The following is a 19,513-nucleotide window of genomic DNA, read 5'->3' as shown; positions in this document are numbered from 1 at the left end:
CCTAGGCGCTTGGATGAAGAAGTGGTTGCCAGTTCCTTCTGCAGGACCAGCCAGGGGAGCACTGTGACCGCGAGCCATGCCCCGGTCCCAGCACAGCCGTCACTCCACACTCCGTCTGCGGGGAGAAACTGTGCGGTGGCTGGGCGCTACACAGAAGCTTTCTATAAACGACTTTTTTTTTTTTTTTCAATATCCTCAAAGCTATATAAATTATCATCCACAGGATGCATATGGAGAAATTAAATGGCATTGAAAGAAATATGCATGCACTGCCATTCATAACTTTCAAGAGAATAGGCCGCAAAAAAATAAAAACCGGTGTGCAACAATAGTATGCACTACTGATAACCCATTTGTTTAAACATATGTATTTAAAAGGAGATGTAATAGAATTTGGGAGCGGGGCAAGGGGCAAGAGAAAGTAACCAGTTAGACAGCCACTGGTGATAAAATGTGGAAAACACTCATGCCCTATACTTTTTTGCACTTTAATAACATGTATTCTTTTTTGGCAACTGGGCTCTAAGGCCCACGTGACGTGCCGCAGGGTTGCCATGGAGACCAGAAGAAACTTTATTTTTAGAAAAGTAACGCCCGGGTGGCGGCGAGCAAGAGGGAGGTCGGAGCCCCAGTCCCGCAGCGTAGGAGGTGGGCAGCGGCGTCGGCGGCGCGCGAGCAGCGGGACCCGCCGAGAGGCCGAGAGGGGGCGGCGCAGCGGGGCCACGTGACCTGGGCGGGGCCTGCGCGCCGTCCGGCTGCCGCCGCCGCCGCCGCGTCCCATTCATGAGGGCCGGCCGGCTCGCCTGCGGCCCAGGCGGCTCCCGAGGTAGCGGCGGCGGCGGGCGCTGGAGCTCCCCGCGCGCCTCTGGCCTGCCCCGCCCCCTCAGCTGCTCGCGAGCCCGCTCTGCCCCGCAGGTCCTCGCCGTCCCCGTCCAGCCGCCACCGACCCTCGTCTGCCCGCGGGTGCCGGCGCGGGCCGGGAGCCCACCCGCCGCAGGTAAGCGGGTGCCGGGCCGTGGTCCTCGCGCCTCCGTCCGGCCCGCGGCGCGCGTCCTGTCCCTGCGCTCGGAGGTGGTTGGGGGCTCCGGCTCGCGCAGGGCTGCCCTGCGGGCCGGACCCTCGGGGCAGCGCGGGCCTCGCCGCCCCTGCCGGCGCCCCACACTGCCCGCCGCCGTCACGTAGACGCGGCCCCGCCGGCGCCGTGGCGGGACGGGCTCGCGGGATGGGCTGGGGCGCGGTACCGGGAGGGGGGACAGGAAGACTCCGAGAAACTCGGGTTCCTCGGCCGCTGCCCGCGGTGATGGCCATTCAGACCCCGCCACCCGCGCGGGTTTCTGGCGTGGAGGCTCGAGCTGAGGGTTGGCCAAGCCGGCCGCGGCCAGGGAAGTGCCGCCGGAGGCCGCGTCTCCCTCCCGCCCCCGGTCCGCGGGGGAGGGGGCGCCCGCGGCACGTGACCCGTGGGGCCCGGGCTGGGAAGTTGCAGTTACTGCCGTGGGGCCGGGCGTCCGCGCCTCCGGGTGGAGGACCGGGTCCGGAGCGTGAGTCCTTGTTCTCTTCCCAAGCCCCCTCCCCTCGGCCGGTCTTCACGGGGACGGGACTGGTCCAGATCCCCATCCTCGGGGCTTCTCTCGCAACTTGGGACTCCGGCGGGTCGCCCTTTCCCCCTGACGATTCTTACCGAAAACCTGGGGTGACATTTTGGAGGCACAGTTACAGCACCAGAGGATCACCCTTCCTTTCAGAAAGTGCTGGAACGCTGACTATTTGGAAATGCTCTGAAGGATTTTTTTTTTTTTTAAACAAGCCGCTAGGCTCATTTTAAATGCACATTTGGCGATTATGATTCCAAACCTGTTTTCTTTTTCTTTTTTAATTAAAAAAGTGTCTCTTGCCTTGGGGTCAAGCCAGGCCCTGTTGAAGCTCTGTGCTCAGTAGAGATGCTTGGTGTTACTGTTTATTAAAACTTGGCCTGATTCGTTCATCATGCTTTGACGGTACAGCATTGAAATATATTTCGAAATATTTACAAATAAATTAGTGGCCCATAATGGTTTCTTTGTTGATGGGATAATGATTGTTCTTAGTGGCTCGGGGATGAAAAGGGGCGGCAGGTGATGTTGAGATGGGGGCAGCAGAGCCCGCAGCCAGGTGCAGGGGAAGGATTAGCCCTGAGCTCTCCGTGGGCAGGTCCCCCAGGGCAGCATCCTCACTCTGCCCCAAGGGCAGCCAGCCTCCTGCGAGCTCACGGCCCAAGGCCACGCCTGAAAGAGTGTTTGTTGGGCAGTACGGATGACTTCTTTTATCCAATTAAATACCAGTTGGTTTCGGTATATTAAACCGAAGTATCTCCATCCCCAACTTTTGGTAGAGATGGCCATAGAACGCTGCAAATGAGATGAGCTTGGTGTTTGATGGCACAGGTGAGGACCAAGAAAAGCTCTATGTTTAAGGGGAACTGGAAATGGGAGCATGTGAAGACCATTGAACCTATAGTAGAGCCTCTGTTAAGAAAACAAATAGAGTCAGCTAGGGCTTTGTGTCCTTTATTGCTATATCACCCTGAATTGTAATTTTTGGTTTGCTGACTGGACTGCCTCCTACCCTAGACCAGGAGCCCTTGAAGACCAGACAGACTCTGGTTGCTGCCTGGTACCTAAGACAGTACCGGCTTTTAGAAGAGCCTCGGTTGAGGTCTGTCAAATAAAAGTAGGAAGCAACAGACAGTGTCCTTTCCAGTGACCTGAGAGCTGGTAGCGCTTCCTGAATGAGTTAACTCAACTTTCCTGAATTGTGAGCTTTGGATGAATAATCCTGGCAGTGCCAAGCATTAGTGGTGGTAAAAGTTTAAATTAAGTTGATGGTCATTACAGTAAACATTTTGCAATGTTTAGTTTAAATATTAATTTTTTTAAAAAAATATATTTTATTGAGTTTTTACAGAGAGAAAGGGAGAGAGAATATTTTATTGAGTTTTTACAGAGAGAAAGGGAGAGAGATAGAGAGTCAGAAACATCAATCAGCCGCCTCCTGCACATCCCCTACAGGGGATGTGCCCGCAACCCAGGTACATGCCCTTGACCAGAATCGAACCTGGGTCCCCTCAGTCCGCAGGCCGACGCTCTATCCACTGAGCCAAACAGGTTTCGGCTAAATATTAATATTTAATTTACTTATAGCTTGGTTCTTTTTGTCAGCAACTCTTTCCTCTGGGTATGTTTCTTTGTCTGCATATTTCCTCCTGTATAAGCAGCACAGTAACACTTAGCCTGAAGCTTTGTCTTGTTAGGAGGTAGATTCAGCTACCTCCTTTTGGTGCTTAGCAATCTGATCAGGAAGTATTCCGTTAAGCTTGACTTAAGTCTGCCCCCCTTTAATTTAAATCCTTTCCTTTTTGCTCTGACCCCAGTGGTTGACATTGTGCATGTGTTTATAGTGACTTGCCCAATCACTAGGCAGTGGCTTTATTTTGAAAGCCCGTTTTTTTTTCTGTTGTATTCCCTTCTTCTATAAGTAAGTTATACATACTCCTGTCTGAACCTCAGAATCGTTTGGTCTATCATTTGCCTTCTTCTTGATGAAATAACTCTCTAGTTAGTAAGAAGGTATTTGAATAAGAAGTTTTGATGGCTTTGCTAGCAATTAGCTTCCCTTTTTGGAAGTTACCTTTCCTGCCATGGTCTTGATTCTTTATTTTGTATATTTCTGTACTCTTCAAAAGATAAACCTGAGGGAAAGTTACTCACCGTAACTGGGTAGTCTTCCAAAGTCAGCTCTGTAGTCCTCACCTCCTGCAGCCCTGCTCCTGATCTGGAACAACCGGAAGCTCTTGGCCCAGAGGTCTGCCTTTGGTCTGAAATCCTTCCACTGGATGATTCTGCTCTAAGTTTTCAGTTTATCAAAAGGGAAGGAGCCCTGGTAAGGTGCTCAGTTGGTTAGAATGTCATCCCTATACGCCAAGGTTGCCAGCTCAATCTCCAGTCAGGGCACATGTAAGAAGCAACCAGTGAATGAATGCATGAGTGGTGGAACAAAGGGGTCATTGTTTCTCTCAAATCAATCAATAATTTTTTACAAAAATGGAGAGAGAACAAAAAAAGAATTCGTTAGGATATAAACTGCTGCAATGCAAGATAAAGCCTTTAATGTGACGTCTAGGATTAGAATGATGATAAAGTATACATTTTTTTCTTACTAGATTCACTGACTGTTTAGATTCTTTTTATTCTAAAGCCTTTGAGTACTATATTTTAGTGATCCTATTTGTCATTTTAGATTGGTGTAAAAATGGTTACTGAGAAATGAGGAAGAAAGGAGCCAGAAATCATTTTTCTTGTAAAGTATAACAAAACAATTACAGCATCAGCTCCTTTTCCTACCTTCATTTCACCCCTGTACAGAGAGAGTATGGCTGAAAGGCAAGGAGGTATGATTGTTAGAAGTGGGATCTTTTAGATTATTTAGGTCAGCTGTATAATTTGAGAGAATACACGAATGCATTAGAAAAATGAAGGGGGAGCTCCTATAAAGTGTGGTCTTTTAAAAATCCATTTAGAATGTGGTACCTATTTTTGTAATCTTTGAATTTAGAACTTTATTATGTGGTATTTACATCTCTCTTTAGTGTCATATTTTGAACATAAGCTATCCAAAATAGGCTTTTCTACTGTTTTGGAGGAGAAACACTAGCTCACAGAAAAACATACCTTGTGATGTTCAGGTAGCTGGTACATTGCCTTTATCTCACTTTTTGGCATATTTGAATGGTTTAGAAAATCTATACTTCTCTAATCTTATGAACAGTAACTGCATCTATATTGCCTTTGTTTCATTTTATATCCTTATTTTTGTCTAATTCTCTTATCTTAATTTATTGTTTTCTCATATATGTCTGAGCTACATCAAATTATTTTTTTCAACCAGGCAAAGTATAAATACAATTTAAAGTGATTTATAAATTCTAAATTCTTTTCAATTCCTAGATCTTTTTATCTTTCCTATTCAAGACTCTACAATGATTCGTTCTCACCTGGTTTAGCAACTCTAAATTCCTCATCTCAGTTCTCTCAATTAGTTTTCTGCCTACCATCTCCACCTGTCCCAAACATTTAATTTTCTTGAGTACTCACTTTCCTTGATTACCTTCAGAAGTAGGACTCACACCTCTTTACATGTGTTGATATTATGTTTTTTAGTGTTCTATTTGTGTTTGCTCTCAAGTCATCTATGACTTTCCTCTAGCTGTTAATCGATATTAGAGTAAATAACTACTGTCTCCTTAATTTTCAGGCACTTGCCTGGTCATTTTGCCTCCTTTGCTTTCTATAAACTGAGCAAAGAGTAGGGGAGAGATGGAGAGAGTCAAATGGAAGTAGTAAGAAGCTGGCCTTGAAGGTTTGTCTGATTCTAGTAAAATAAGTAGGATTTGAGGAGGGAAGGAAGGAATGTTTAAACATGGGCACCTTGAAATATGGTCATAGGGACAGGATCTGTTGATTTTTAAAAATAGTTGTGAAGGGGAAAGAGGAAATGATGAATCTTCATAGGTTGTACAGAAAGAGCTCAAATGCAGTAAGCTAGAGTAGTTGAGCTATAAGCCCTGTTATTCTCGGTGCATTGGAAACTTTGAAGATCTGGTGTGCACTCTCCCATTGTTTTGATTTTTAATTTTTGTGGTCACTTGTTAATTTAGTTGAAATTTTAAGTAACATTGTAGGGGGTGTAAAGGGACGTGGATTTGGAAAGATTAAGGAAACACGGTTGTTAAAAACTAGTATTTCAAAAGAGGTGCCAGGATGTAGGTTTAAAAATTATTTAGTGGCTATAACTAAGTAATTAGGAAAAGAGGAGAAGCTGATGATGGGGAAAGCATCCTTCAGAAATTCTAAAGTTGGAACTAGTGATTTTACTGCAAGAAAAAAGGCATATGGTAACAAATAACTTTTTTAGTAACTGACTTTCTGCATTTACCTACTTTTGAAATATGATGGGAAAGATACTTGATTTAAATCTATAGTAAAGATGCTTTCTTTTACATAGAAACTATCATAATTATAAACAAAAAGTTCATTGGTTAATCTGGAATTGAAATCTACCTAAGAAAGTTTTTTATTCCTTTGAATAAACAGAATTATATAATGGTCAGGATGGTTCTAATCTATTCAATGCATTATGATGTGGCACTTATTGCTCCTAGCAGAATAGGTGTGTCCAGCTGTACTAGAGACTTGGTGTATAACTCATTCTAAAAGAGGGGTGTCCAGAATAACCCTTCAAAGGTATTTGGCCATAATCTATTTAATATAAAGACATCTGATAATTTGATTATATGATTCTGTATTGTAATAAGACAGTAAAACCATCAGATAGTTAATGTGAATTATGAACTTTGGATTGGTGTTCTTTGAATTCTGATATGGTACTTTCCCCAAGAGTTGAGTCTGTAAATTGTTGGCCCTCGTAAAGTGATGTGCCTTTCTTCTGAACCAACGTAAGTCAAGGAATACTTGGGTTTACTGAAGAACCATAAGGAATATACTTTTTGCTTCCTTTGGGATGCTAAGTGTAATTGTATTTCTTTGTAAAAATCCCAAAGTGTCCACATGATATATTTCTTTAAAATCTCAACTTTTTTTTTGATGAATATTAAGCACCTATTTACTCCATCATAGAGACTCTTAGTCTTTAAAAGGGCCTGATGCCTTCGTTTTATGATCACTAAATGTTTCTAGAAGGTGTTGCATGTTTGCAAAAGATTGTCATTATTACAGTTACATGATTGAACATCTTCTGGCTAGGTGTTGTGCTTTACATAAATTATCTCTTTAAGAGTTAAAACAACCCTGCAAGGTAGATATATTAGCCTCATTTTCTAGGTGAAGACACTGAAGCTGAATGAGATTTGCCAAAGGCACCAACCGTATGGTGGTGGTGACCTAATGCCAGTGCCGCTATGCCACCACATTGCCCAAGGACTATGAGAAGTATGTGACATGCATAAATCAATTTTAGGGTGTTGTTTTGACTTTATTAGATAGAACTGGATAACTTATTGTTAATGTTAGCATCTATAAGCTGCTGATAGACTAGTGCCAGCTCTATAGGGACCTTGGATTTCTCTGAATCATTGGTGTATGCAAATCCAACTGTATTAGGGAGAGAATACCAGCCAAGAAAACAGTGGAGGTGATTCAGTCCCACCAGGCCAATTTGGTGTTTGCTATGGAAAGAGGGAAGCTGTCTGCCTTCCACAATGCAAGCACATCACTGCTAAGTTGGGACTGAGTATCAAAAACTCTAAGTATTACAGTTGGGCTCAGCTTGAGAGCAAAGTGATTCTGTTTAGAAGGAGAAGTGGACTCAGTGGGACTTTTTTGAGACATGGGATATCAGTATTCAATATGATACCTTCTTCAAGGATTTTCCCTGGTATTTTTTTTTTTTTTTTTTTACTATTCCTGATTTGAAAACTACTCTATCCCTGGATTACGTGGGACTGGACTGTGTGTAGGAATACTGAGTCACAACATTTCATAGTTGGACAGAGCTTCTAGCATCTTACTCTATTCAGGAACCCTTGTCCCATCACATTGTGGGTAGCCAGCTGAAACCCCTAATATTGTTGAGTATCTGAGTTTTAGTTTATTTTTTTGTTTTTTAATCCTCACCCAAGGATATTTTTTCCATTTTTTTTCTTTGAGAGAGTAGAAGGGAGGGTTTGTGGGGGTTTGGGGGAGACATGGATGTGAGAGAGACACATTGATTGGTTGCCTTCTGCACAAGCCTGTTATGCCCAGATTTCAAGATCCCCACAGACCAACAGGGAGCCTGCCAGTCCCATGCAAAAGCATAAGAGTCCGTATTTCAAACCCGGGTTTGGCTCCCCTACCCTCCTTACCAACTCAACGGCAAGCCAAGTGGCAGAGAGAAAACTCTGTGTGGAGACGGGTTTTATAGGGGGGTTGGAGTAAGGGGCGGGGAAAGGACTGTGCTCTGCCGATTGGCCAGGCGCAAGTCGGTGTCTTGTTCCTGGGTGTGGCTAGCAGAGGCTTAGACTTCTGGGAAGAAGCTCCTTGCCAAGCACGTGGCTGCCCCAAAATGGAGGACACAGGATAAGATGGAGGGCGTAGTCCTCGCCCTTTCAAAGCCCTGACCTAGAGCAGAGATTGAAACCTGCAACCCAAGTATGTGCCCTTGACTGTGAATCAAACCCTTGGTCTCAGGGCTGATACTCTAACCACTGAGCCAAACTGGCCAAGGCTTCATGTTGAGTAACACTCCCTCCACATTCTGCGTGGAGTAGGGTTTAGTATCTGAAAGAGGAGCCGCACAACAAATGAGAGAAAAAGACACGAGATAATTTCACAATATTGGGGGACCAGGCGGGCAAGTCCCGAAGGACTTCCACCTATCTCAGGCCCAGGCCGCTCTAAGCTTTTATTTGATCTGGGGTAGCCCTAGGGTAAGGAGGTTTGTTTGGGGCAGCCCTAGGGTAAGGTGGTTTGAATGACTCATGGATTAGTTCATTGGTAGACAATTTCCAGAAATAGGCAGAATATCTGATCAACAATAATCAACAAGGATCTACACAAGTATCTAAGGAATTAAGGGAACTAAGGTGGGGATGCTTCAGCTATTATTACCTAAATTAACTGGGTGGTGCAGTTCTGACCTTTGCTAGGACTTCAAAGGTTACTAGCTTTTGGGGGTCTCTGTCTAAACAGCTAGTGAAGACAATGAATGGACTCCGGCAGCTTCACTGTATTATTTTGACTCATTTGGTAACTAACTACATGTGTGGATACATTCTCTGTAATGAAGTTTTAATGGTGTTTTACTTACTATAATTGAATAAATGATTTGGTATTTACCAACTGTTCAATACAGAAAAACCTCTTATACAGAAATACATTCATAAGCTTTTAGGAATTCCCAAATTCATGAGTACACTTTTGGTATATAGTTTACTCAGTTGTATCACCTGTAAAATGGAAATAATACCTACTGATGGGTTGTTTCTGAGGATTAGATGCAGAGGCAGGGCAGTAGGCTAGGAGCTCTAACTAAATGAGACAGTGTGGAGAGGCACTGGGCAAAGGAGAAAAAAAGAGACTAGAACATCTCTCTTGTCCCTGAAGTAGCTGAAAGTCTTGTAGGTGGAATTAAGTCTGTTACATAAAGTAGATGTTTATAAAACTGCTGTAGGGAGGGATTAAGAAGAGAGTACTGCATGAGTGATTGAGTGTAAGTTACAGAAGATATCTTGGAGAGAGCTTTTGTGCTTATATTTTTAGCATGAAATATGTTTAGTTGAAAGGTGTTTGTGTCTTGAATAAAAATATGACTGCTTCATGTGCTTGCTTAAAATTTCTATTTTGACCCAGAATTTTTACTTTTATAGTGCCAAAATAGAAAATGTACTTTTTTAAGTTAGTAATGTTGTATATAAGTTTTATGCACTACATGTTTCTAAATTTAAGCCTTGTGAATTTTGCCATTAAAATTTATCTCTGAATTTTGTTGTCCAGGCCTGTAGGTGGAGCCTTATCTTTGTTTAGAAAGCAGAGCTGTCTTCTATACGTAGTGTATACAAGATGGGGCAAAAGTAGGTTTAAAGTTGTAAGTACATGAAACAGAGTTTATTCCTGTGTTATTATTTATTAAGTATTGTATTATTTTCCATGCAAACAGCTGTAAACTACTTTTGCCCCACCTTGTAATAGTACAGATGAATGCTTAACTGCAAAGAATAATTCTGTTGCTCGCTAGTTCATGAAGTGGCTAAGTAATTAACATTTTTCTATGAAATCTAATAACTGATTTTTATAAAAATTTCCCTAGATAATAAAACTACATGAAATTTTATTCTATTTGAAAACCACTAATATACATGTATTAAGGTGGGTGATTTTCTTTTTTTTTTTTTCTTTAATTTTCTGAATGCTCAATAAATCTTTTGTGGGTGTCCTCACCATAGAATGGAAAAGGGCTTTTGGCCCAGCTGGCATGACTCATTGGTTCAGTGTCGACACCAGGAGGTCATGGTTCAATTCCTGGTAAGGCACATGCCCAGGTTGCAGGCTCCATTCCCCAATGTGGGGCATGCGGGAGGCAGCCTATCAATGATTCTCTCTCATCATTGATGTTTCTATATTTCTCTCCCTCCCCCTTCCTTTCTGAAATAAATAAAAATATATTTTTTACAAAAAGAGAGAAAAGGGCTTTTGTATTAGGACATTTTCTTATCCCTAGTGAATGAACTAGATCAGCGGTCACCAACCTTTCGGACCTCATGGAACTAGAACTAGACCTCACGGACCGCTGAACTAGATAACTTATAGGAACTTGGCTGTACTTAAATTCCCTGGTTCGTTTGTTTTGTCCTGTTAATTACACATACTTAAAGCTCAAATGGGCCATAGATGCTGATTTCAAGAGTTAAAAAAGAGCTTTTCCTAATTAAAAGCAAAACCAAACCCACAGTGCTTATATTTGTTTGGTGTTTATTTTTTCTTTTCCATAGTTTTCATTTCTGTAAATATGATTTTTTCATAAGGCTGCATCATATAATAGTTTTGTTTATCTTTAAAATGTTTAAGTATATTATTTTTTATATATAACTTTAAAGTTCAAATAGTACTTTGAGGTATATTATGAAAAAGACCAGTCTCTTCCTCACTGCTGATGCTGCTTAATAGAAGTAACTTCTGTCAACTCATACCTGTTTCTTGTGGGATTTAAGTTCATATTTGTATGCTTATACTACTATAACTTGGATTTTAAATTTTAGACATTTTCTATGCATTTCCTACTATGCAAGATGAGGATTCAGCTTTTATAATACCTTCCTTACACATTTCCCTCTACCTTCATAATACAGTTGTATCATAACTTTTTATTTTCTCAATATTCAGTGTTCTTATTTTCATGACTAAATATTGTTTAGAACAAGCATGTGCGATGATTTTATTTCTTTTCCTGTTCAAATTTTTGTTTTCTCTGGACGTAATTGTTTTGTTGGCTTATGCTTCTCAGTACCAATCACAAATTCAGGCCCCCAATTTCTGACAGAACTAATACAAAACTTCCCAGTGCAGTCAATACCTCACCTGAATCCCAGTAATTTCTCCTGGGTTGGTCCTGTTTACTAGATATTCCTTTCAGCGTGCTTCCTCATTTTGGTGGGCACACCCTCCTCTAGCTTTTTGAGAAAGGGATTAGAGGAGGTCATGTCTATGAGACACCTTACAGGTCTGGAAATTTATTCTAGCCTACTTGATTGGTAGGCTGGCTATGAAATGCTAGAATGAAATAATTTGAAGTCCCAGCTTTTAAATTTGTTTCTCTCTCCCTCAACTTCTCTTTTTCTATCATTTCCCATTTTCTCAAGATTTTTACTTGTTTTAGCACCTTTTTAAAAAGTCTCTCCTTATTTTCTCATCTCTTGATGAATTGCCTTCATTTGTGATTTTCAGTATTGGTCCCTGGACTGTTCATGGTCAGGGAGTGATTGGAACACCTGGAAGTGCCCTTCTCAACCTGGCTTCATGGTGAACCTCCAATCCTGGGCTTGTTTTGTATCCTTGCTCCTGGCTAAAAGGCAGGTATGTCACTGGCCTCAATCAGTCAGGAGAGAATAAAAACATGAGAGAATATAGTGCAGTGATGGCAAACCTTTTGAGCTTGGCATGTCAGCATTTTGAAAAACCCTAACTTAACTCTGGTGCCGTGTCACATATAGAAATTTTTTGATATTTGCAACCATAGTAAAACAAAGACTTATATTTTTGATATTTATTTTATATATTTAAATGCCATTTAACAAGGAAAAATCAACCAAAAAAATGAGTTTGCGTGTCACCTCTGACACGCGTGTCATAAGTTCGCCATCACTGATATAGTGGGTGCTTCTCAGGTCTGGTGAAGCTTCACCTCACAAGCAGAATCATCCGCAGCTGTGTGTGCTCATGAACTGTTTGGGAAGTGGCCAAGCACTGGGATACTGCAACTCTGATTGAGAGCATGATGTGCATCTGCTTTGTGTAGCTCTGCCCACTGAAGGTTTCTTAATCCTTTGCCCTTAAAAAAATTGCGGAGCCTTTAACATTGTCTTTTGGCATCTTTCTGTCCCGACTGCCTTTGGTGGAGCCCACAAAAGTGCAGTCCCTTTCCATCCTTTGTCCTGGACACTTGATGGGAACTTTCAACTTGGAAAATTGTGTCTTCAACTCCGGGAAATTTTCTTATCGTTCTTATTTTTATGTATTTCCTTCCTTCCTTCCTTCCTTCCTTCCTTCCTTCCTTCCTTCCTTCCTTCCTTCCTTCCTTCCTTCCTTCCTTCCTTCCTTCCCTCCCTCCCTCCCTCCCTCCCTCCCTCCCTCCGTTAACGTGGGCTTTGTTTGAGCACTTCCTTGTCTTTTTCTTTTTTTTCATCATTTTTTGTCTTTCAAAAACCTGACTTCTTTCATTTCCTATAATTTTCCTGTAACCATTTTCTTTGTACTTGTGAGTTTACCCCTTTTATATTTCTTTGCTGTTACGTTAGTAGTGTATTCATTTGCTAGAGCTGCCTTAACAAAGTTCCACAGACTGAGTGCCTTAAACAACAGAAATTATCACAGTTCTGATGGCTGGAGGTCTGAAATCAAGGTGCTAGAAGGGTTGATTCCTTCTGAGGCTGGGAGGGATAGTCTGTCCTGCCTCTTTTCTAGCCTCTGTTTGCTGGCAATCTTCAGTATGTCTTGTCTTGTAGGCGCAGTACCCTATCTCTGCCTTCATGTTCACATGGCTTTCTCCCTGTATATATGTGTGTCTGTCTTTGTGCCAAATTCTCCTTTTATAAGGAAGCCAGTCCTTCATTGATTTAGGGCCCACCCTAATGGCCTCATTTTAACTTGATTACCTCTAAAGATCCTATTTCTAAATAAGGTCGTGTTTTGAGGTATTGAGGGTTAAACTTCAACTTATCACTTTTGGGGACAGTTCAGTTCATAACAGTGAATTTCAAGAAAAGTGTGTGACATCTGTGTTTAACAGAAGGTCTAGTTATAGCAGTATTTTCAAAGATGGTTTAGTCACATCTATCTTCACTGAAGATCAGAAACCGCTCTCGGAAGTACTTTTTAGATTACAGCTGGAGATTTTTGTTCAGATTTTTGTGTTACTGTAAAATTTCCACTCATTTCCCGAATGTTTAACTTAGTATCGGAGTCATCTCATTTTCTACTCTTGCTTTGTTTCTGAAGTAATTTGAAGGTTGTAAAAACAACTAAGGAAAAAATAGCAGCAGTGTCTTGTGTGAAAGTAAATCTTTTTTTTTTTTTATTTCTTTTTTATTGGTTTCAGAGAGGAAGGGAAAAGGAGAGAGAGATAAAAACATCAATGATGAGAGAGAATCATTGATCGGCTGCCTCCTGCACACCCCCACTGGGGATTGAGCCCGCAACCCAGGCATGTGCCCTTGGCCGGAATCGAACCCGGGACCCTTCAGTCCGCAGGCTGATGCTCTATCCACTGAGCCAAGCCGGCTAGGGCGAAAGTAAATCTTAAGTATGTGTGAACATGATCTTCCAGGTTCTGATATTCTATCTCCCATGTTACTTATACCCTATTTCTTTTTCAGATGTGAGCCTTCCTGGAGTTTGTTGGTTTTTTAAAATTCTGTCATACATTTTCTTGTTTTTGGCTTCCTAAGCCCTTTACCTAGAATAGCCTCTTAACCTTCCTTACTTTCTGAGAGCATTACTCTTTAATTTCCTTCATAATAGTTATCCCAGTCTAGAATTTTATTTTTCATTTGTTTTCTCTCTCTGTTAGAATCTAAGTGCTATGAGAGCAGGTAACTCATCAGGCAAGTTCAATGCTTGATCCCAGTTTAGAATAGAATAGTGCCTGGCACATCAAAGTGGACTCTGCTTTTAAACAGATCAATGAGTGAAACAAGCTTTCTTTTCCGGTATTCCAAATGTTGTTTCACTGACCTGTAATTGTTCTTGGAAGTCCTCTCTAGTTGAAGTAATTCAGCACAGCCTTTCCTGGCATTTGTTTTGCATAGCTACATCCAACAAGGACACAGCTCAAACTAGAATGATGGGTGATGCTGATAGCAGTGGTGCAGTTGGCCTCCATTTCCACAGCCTCTCCCTTCATCCTCCCACATGTTCTCCCAGAGCCAGGAAAGGGAGCTCCCTATTCTAATATTTCTGAAAAGTTCAACTGGGGTCCCAGTAGGCACTGTACAAAATAAAGCAGGGCATGCAATTTGAGCTGTATTTTAATTGGCATTGGTGGAAGATTTTTACACATCTCCATTTCCCTAGGACCCTCAAAAGACACCTGCACAGGATGCCTATATTTGTGAGCAGTATCTCTGCATAGGTACTAGTATATAGGCATTGACATCCCTGTTTCTTGGCCTCATGGTCGTCATGTTCTATTTAACTGAGACAGATGGGCTAAGGCAGTTCCAAAGAGCAGTAGAGAAGTGGTGAATTTGTGCTTCCTGATCTTCTAGTCAAAGACTTCCCTCTGGGAAACTAGGGGGCTGCATTCCCAAGAGTTAAATGCAAGATACATTGGAGGTGTTTGAAAAAACTGAGTGTAATGGGAAATGAGGAATTATCCTGGTCACTTTTATGACATCAGCTCAGTAAGCTGGTGGATTGGTACTTGTTTTTTACTTGTTTCTTTTCTTTTTTAAAAAATTAGTAATCAGGGAAGATCCTCTTCTGCACCTATAGGAAACATTATAAGATGATTGATGTAGTATGTTGGTTGGTCAAATTTTTTATGTAAAATCATGGCACTGTTTTGATTTCTTCCTGACACACCAAAGGGCTACAGGCACAATGGCTTGATATTCTGATGATGTCCCAAAGGTGATTGCTGTAGCTTTAATTTCATTAGTGTTTCTTTGAATTTCAGTTAGATTTAGAAAAATACAAGCTTCCAAAAATAAGTGTACATATTCATGAAGTGTTGAATCTGGCACCTCTTATGCAAAAAGTTTACAATTAGCTTTGGAGTTCCTAGCAGATTTAGAGAACTTGGTGTCTGTGGCAAGGTCTCTGTAAAACCAAATGATTCTTTCTGTGTGTTGGTGAGGAGAGGGGAATGGCATGTGGCTCTGTTGTTCTGAGATATATTATTTGATCGGTACATAGACACATACATACATACATACTATCATGGGATGTGAACAAATAGTCAGTTCTTTCCTGCAGCCTCACAGTGCTAATTGAGATGGGGTGATGGATGATAATTGATGGATAGTATTCATGATGAAAAATATTACTATTTAAATAACAAGTACAATATGTTAATAAATCTAAAGGGGTTCAAATATATGATAATGGTAGGAACACAGATGTTGAATTGTAATCTTGTACACCTGAAAATTATGTTATTAACCAATGTTACCTCAGTAAGTTCAGTTTAAAACTATTTTGCTGAACAGTTCATCCATAAAACTACATTCCACCAAAGTAATTTTCAGGAGGAAAGATTGTAAGGAAAAAGAGAGGTAAAAGACATAAGAGTGACAGAAATTTGATTATTTCCTTTTCACTTCAGTTGTAGTATTTTTTTATTACAAGATTTATACGTTGTGTTAAAGAGAACACTACAGGGCCAATGGTGTCAGGTGCTATAGCCATGATATCGAGGAAAAAGTGAAGGCAGAAAATATATAAAATGGAGTCACTTTAATCAAGCTGCTAAAATTAACATTATGAAGGTTGAGGTATGAGGAAAGACTTTATTTTTGTTCTAACTAGCCCTGAAACTTAAAAATTTTGAACTTTCTAGTCCTTAGTCATAAAAAAATGTAACTGTAAAGGAATATGACAAGAACTTATCCAATCAAGTGTACATTGCCCAGGTTAGTGACAATATGTGCATTTCAATGATGCAGTCATTCTCAGAAGCATTCTTTTAAAATTGCTTTCAGAGTCTTGAAATACAGGGTGGGGCAAAAACATGTTTACAGTTGTGAATGCATGAAACAGAGTTTATTCTCGTGTTATTTATAATTATTGTATTATTTTCCAAAGGAGCAACTGTAAACCTACTTTTGCCCCACCCAGTGTATATCCTTTTGTATTCACTTCTGACCTGGAGTAGAGAAACCTAACACTGTGCTTCCTAAAGTACCTTTACTTACTCAGTGTTGTAATACACTCGTTCATTCCTGTCAGTTGTGAGTTTATAGCAAAATATTTGTTTCTATTTACTATTTTCAAATTTTATAATAATATGACTTGCATTTTAACAGAATTTCTTTTATATATATTTTTTATTCAGAGAGGAAGGGAGTGGGAGAGAGAGATAGAAACATCTGTGATTAGAGAAAATCATTGATCAGCTGCTTCCTGCATGCCCCCTACTAGAGATCGAACCCGCAACCCATGCATGTGCCCTGACCAGAGGTCGACACTCAACCACTGAGCAACACTGGCCAGGCAACAGGATTTCTGGAGTGTGAACAAAATGGAGCGACAAAGCCCTAGTACATAAAATTGCTTATATTGTAGGATGTCACCCCTGAGTGTCAAAGAAACAGATTTCATTAAGACAGGGTCATTCACACACACACACATCCAGTGAAGCAGCCGTCATGGGAGTTCTGATTAGTGCAGAGGGTTTCCCACTTGTTTTGGCTTTATTTATTGGAAATGTCCAGAATTTGTGACAGTCAAGCCATGATTCTTCTGATCCTTGATTGGGCTGCTTAGCTTCACTCTCTTAATGATCAAACAGATTGGCTTAACTGCTACAGCTGGACAACTCTCAGTATTTTTCTCTCTGGTTTCAAAATATTTGGTGAAAGTTTGACCTTAGAACATTAGTGTCAGAAGGTTTAGATCTCAGAGGATGTTTAGTCACGAACTTCTTAGATTGTAATATGTACACTGAGGATATTCTAGGTCATGTAGTATGTATATTATACATTAACCCTTGAACTTTGGCCAGTTAGTCTTTTGGTTTTTTTGTTTTGTTTTTTAAATATATAAAGAAATGGATGCACTAGAGCAGAATGTAAAATATGTTGAATTTTAAAGCTAAAATCTAAGTCTTCAAGATTATCTTTGGGAGTGTCACTTTAAGCTGGGCCTTCTGACTCAGGAGAATCTTTTTCCCCTCCTTTGTTCCTAGAAAGACCTGTTTGCATTTGATTATTCATTCATTCACAACTCAAAATAGTCACTAGCTACCCTTTTTATTATTTTTTTAAAATATATTTTATTGATTTTTTTACAGAGAGGAAGGGAGAGGGATAGAGAGTTAGAAACATCGATGAGAGAGAAACATCGATTCAGCTGCCTCCTGCACACCCCCTACTGGGGATGTGCCCGCAACCAAGGTACATGCCCTTGGCCGGAATCGAACCTGGGACCCTTTAGTCCGCAGGCCGACGCTCTCTCCACTGAGCCGAACCGGTTAGGGCGCTAGCTACCCTTTTTAAAGTTTTGATAAAGTGAGGATATAATGAAACACTGGGACTTGAGTAAACTAGATAGCCATTTTCTAATAAACAGTTAAACTGCAAATGTTTGAGAAACCTCAGAGTGGCATCAAGAGGAATTTTCTCTTGGTTTTGAAGGAAGCATATCAGTAAATTTTGGGTTGTTTTAATAGGTAGACAGTGAATTATAAGTAGTTCCTGATAGGGAAAGAAAAACTTGATATGCATTAGTGTAGATGATAAGAGCCATCTGCCTCAAGGAACTCTGTTTCAGGGGGTTTTGGTCCTTTTGTGTGAGTATCTGTCATACATGAGTGGTCTTGAAAATGCAGAAAGGCATTTGAGTTAATTCCTTCACTATAGAATAATTATGGTGGAGATTATGAATTCTTTGTAACTGAGGCTATTTTCATCATAATTTTTAAAATATATATTTTTATTGATTTCAGAGAGGAAAAGAGAGAGGGAGAGAGAGATAGAAACATCAATAATGAAAATCATAGATTGGCTGCCTCCTGCACACGCCCCCTACTGGAAATCGAGGCTGCAACATGGGCATGTGCCCGACTGGGAATCGAACCGTGATCAGGTTCATAAGTCAATGCTCAACAGCTGAGCCACTGAAGCCGGGCATAATTTTTTTACTAAAAACTTTAGTTTTCTCACCTCTTTATTGGTAATTCAGTAGAAATATATTGTTACTCCATTGTATGACCACTGGGGGGGAGTATCTTATTTTTATGTTTTGTGTTAAAATCAGAATGTGATTTGTGGCATAATGATATTTCTATTGAACCAGTGTAGCCCAACTTCAAAATAAGCAAATTTCAAGTTAAGAAGTTTTAAATAAATTCTTAAATCTTCTTAAACCTACTCTCATTTACTAATGGGATTAGTAGTAGAAAAACACACACAAAGTATATATTCTAATGTTACTATCAGTTGTGAAATCTAAACAAGATTCCAACTCTCTTGACTAGCAGTTTAGTTTTGTTTCTCTGAGATAAACTTCGGAAAGATTTAAGTCTTGGGAAAAAAGTATTCCAACTTCTACACACCTTAAAAAAAAAGATAATGAAGATACTATGCAAAAGTAAAAAGTAATTTTTTAAAAAATTTAACCATTATTCTTATCTGAGCCTATAGAGAAAAAGTTTGACAATATACAGTAGCATTTTTCTTTGAAAAGTCACATGTGTGATAAAGAATTATTGGTTTGATTTGCAACATCATGGATGGAACTGGAGAGCATTATGCTAAGTGAAACAAGCCAGTCAATGAAGGAAAAATACCACATGATCTCACTCATTCATGGATAATAAAGACCATTACAAACTTTTGAACAATAATAGATACAGAGGCAGAGCTGCCTCAAACTGATTGTCAAACTGCAGTGGGAAGGCCAGAGAGAGTTGGGGGGCAGGAGGGAGGGGAGTAAGAGATCAACCGAAGGACTTGTATGCATGCATATAAGCATAACTAATGGACATAAGACACTGGGGGGTAAGGGAGCGTAGTGGTTTGTCAAGGGCGGGGGGGAGGGGGAAAGGATACTTATGTAATACCCTTTGTAATACTTTAAGAGGAAAATAAAAAAAAAAATAAATAAAAAAAAAAAAATAAAAAAAAAAAAAAAAAAAAAAAAAAAGAATTATTGGTTTGATTTTTAACTCTTACTTACCAAGTCTGCAAAGCCACCACTCAAGTGACAGGCTGTAACCAAAATATTGGGTACCAGCTTGGGGGTTACATGATCCAAGGTCACCATAGGAGAGGAAGCTGGAGGTGTGTGCCTCTTGATTAAACAGATGTTGGAAGATGATCTCACCATCTGTTGCTCCATGTTGCATGCTCCCTTGCAGTCAGGACATTCTGCGAGTCATCAATCCAAACACTGAAATAATTTCAATACTAGCAGGAAACTGAAGTGACTGGCTTTGGGCCTGCTTGTCATGTAAAATGCATTTGAGGCAAAGCTTGCCAGAACAGAGGTCATACCCTCCAATCTCTGCCCTCCTGGATCTCACCTCTCTTGTTAGGCCTTTCTTCCTCTTT

General features: G+C 40.7%; 1 protein-coding gene across 2 annotated transcripts in view; it reads left to right on the top strand.

The window, feature by feature from the left end:
• Window positions 1–921: 921 nt before the first annotated feature.
• The window catches only part of LPIN2 (lipin 2), a 101,614-nt gene continuing 83,022 nt past the window's right edge, over window positions 922–19,513 (top strand). Inside the window, exon 1 of one of the 2 annotated variants that reach the window (XM_070420564.1) lies at window positions 922–997. The gene's annotated coding sequence lies outside the window, so the exon portion shown is untranslated. Of the gene's footprint in view, window positions 998–1,531; window positions 1,539–19,513 lie in introns of those variants that run through there. The other variant, XM_070420565.1, reaches the window with a different exon arrangement.

This window comes from Myotis yumanensis, unplaced genomic scaffold (assembly GCF_028538775.1).
Source record: "Myotis yumanensis isolate MYYU_CA2020_CCGP unplaced genomic scaffold, mMyoYum1.0.hap1 SCAF_7, whole genome shotgun sequence".
Lineage (NCBI taxonomy): Eukaryota > Metazoa > Chordata > Mammalia > Chiroptera > Vespertilionidae > Myotis > Myotis yumanensis.
The sequence above is the reverse complement of the archived record's forward strand: the minus strand, read 5'-3'. Positions and strand labels throughout refer to the sequence as shown.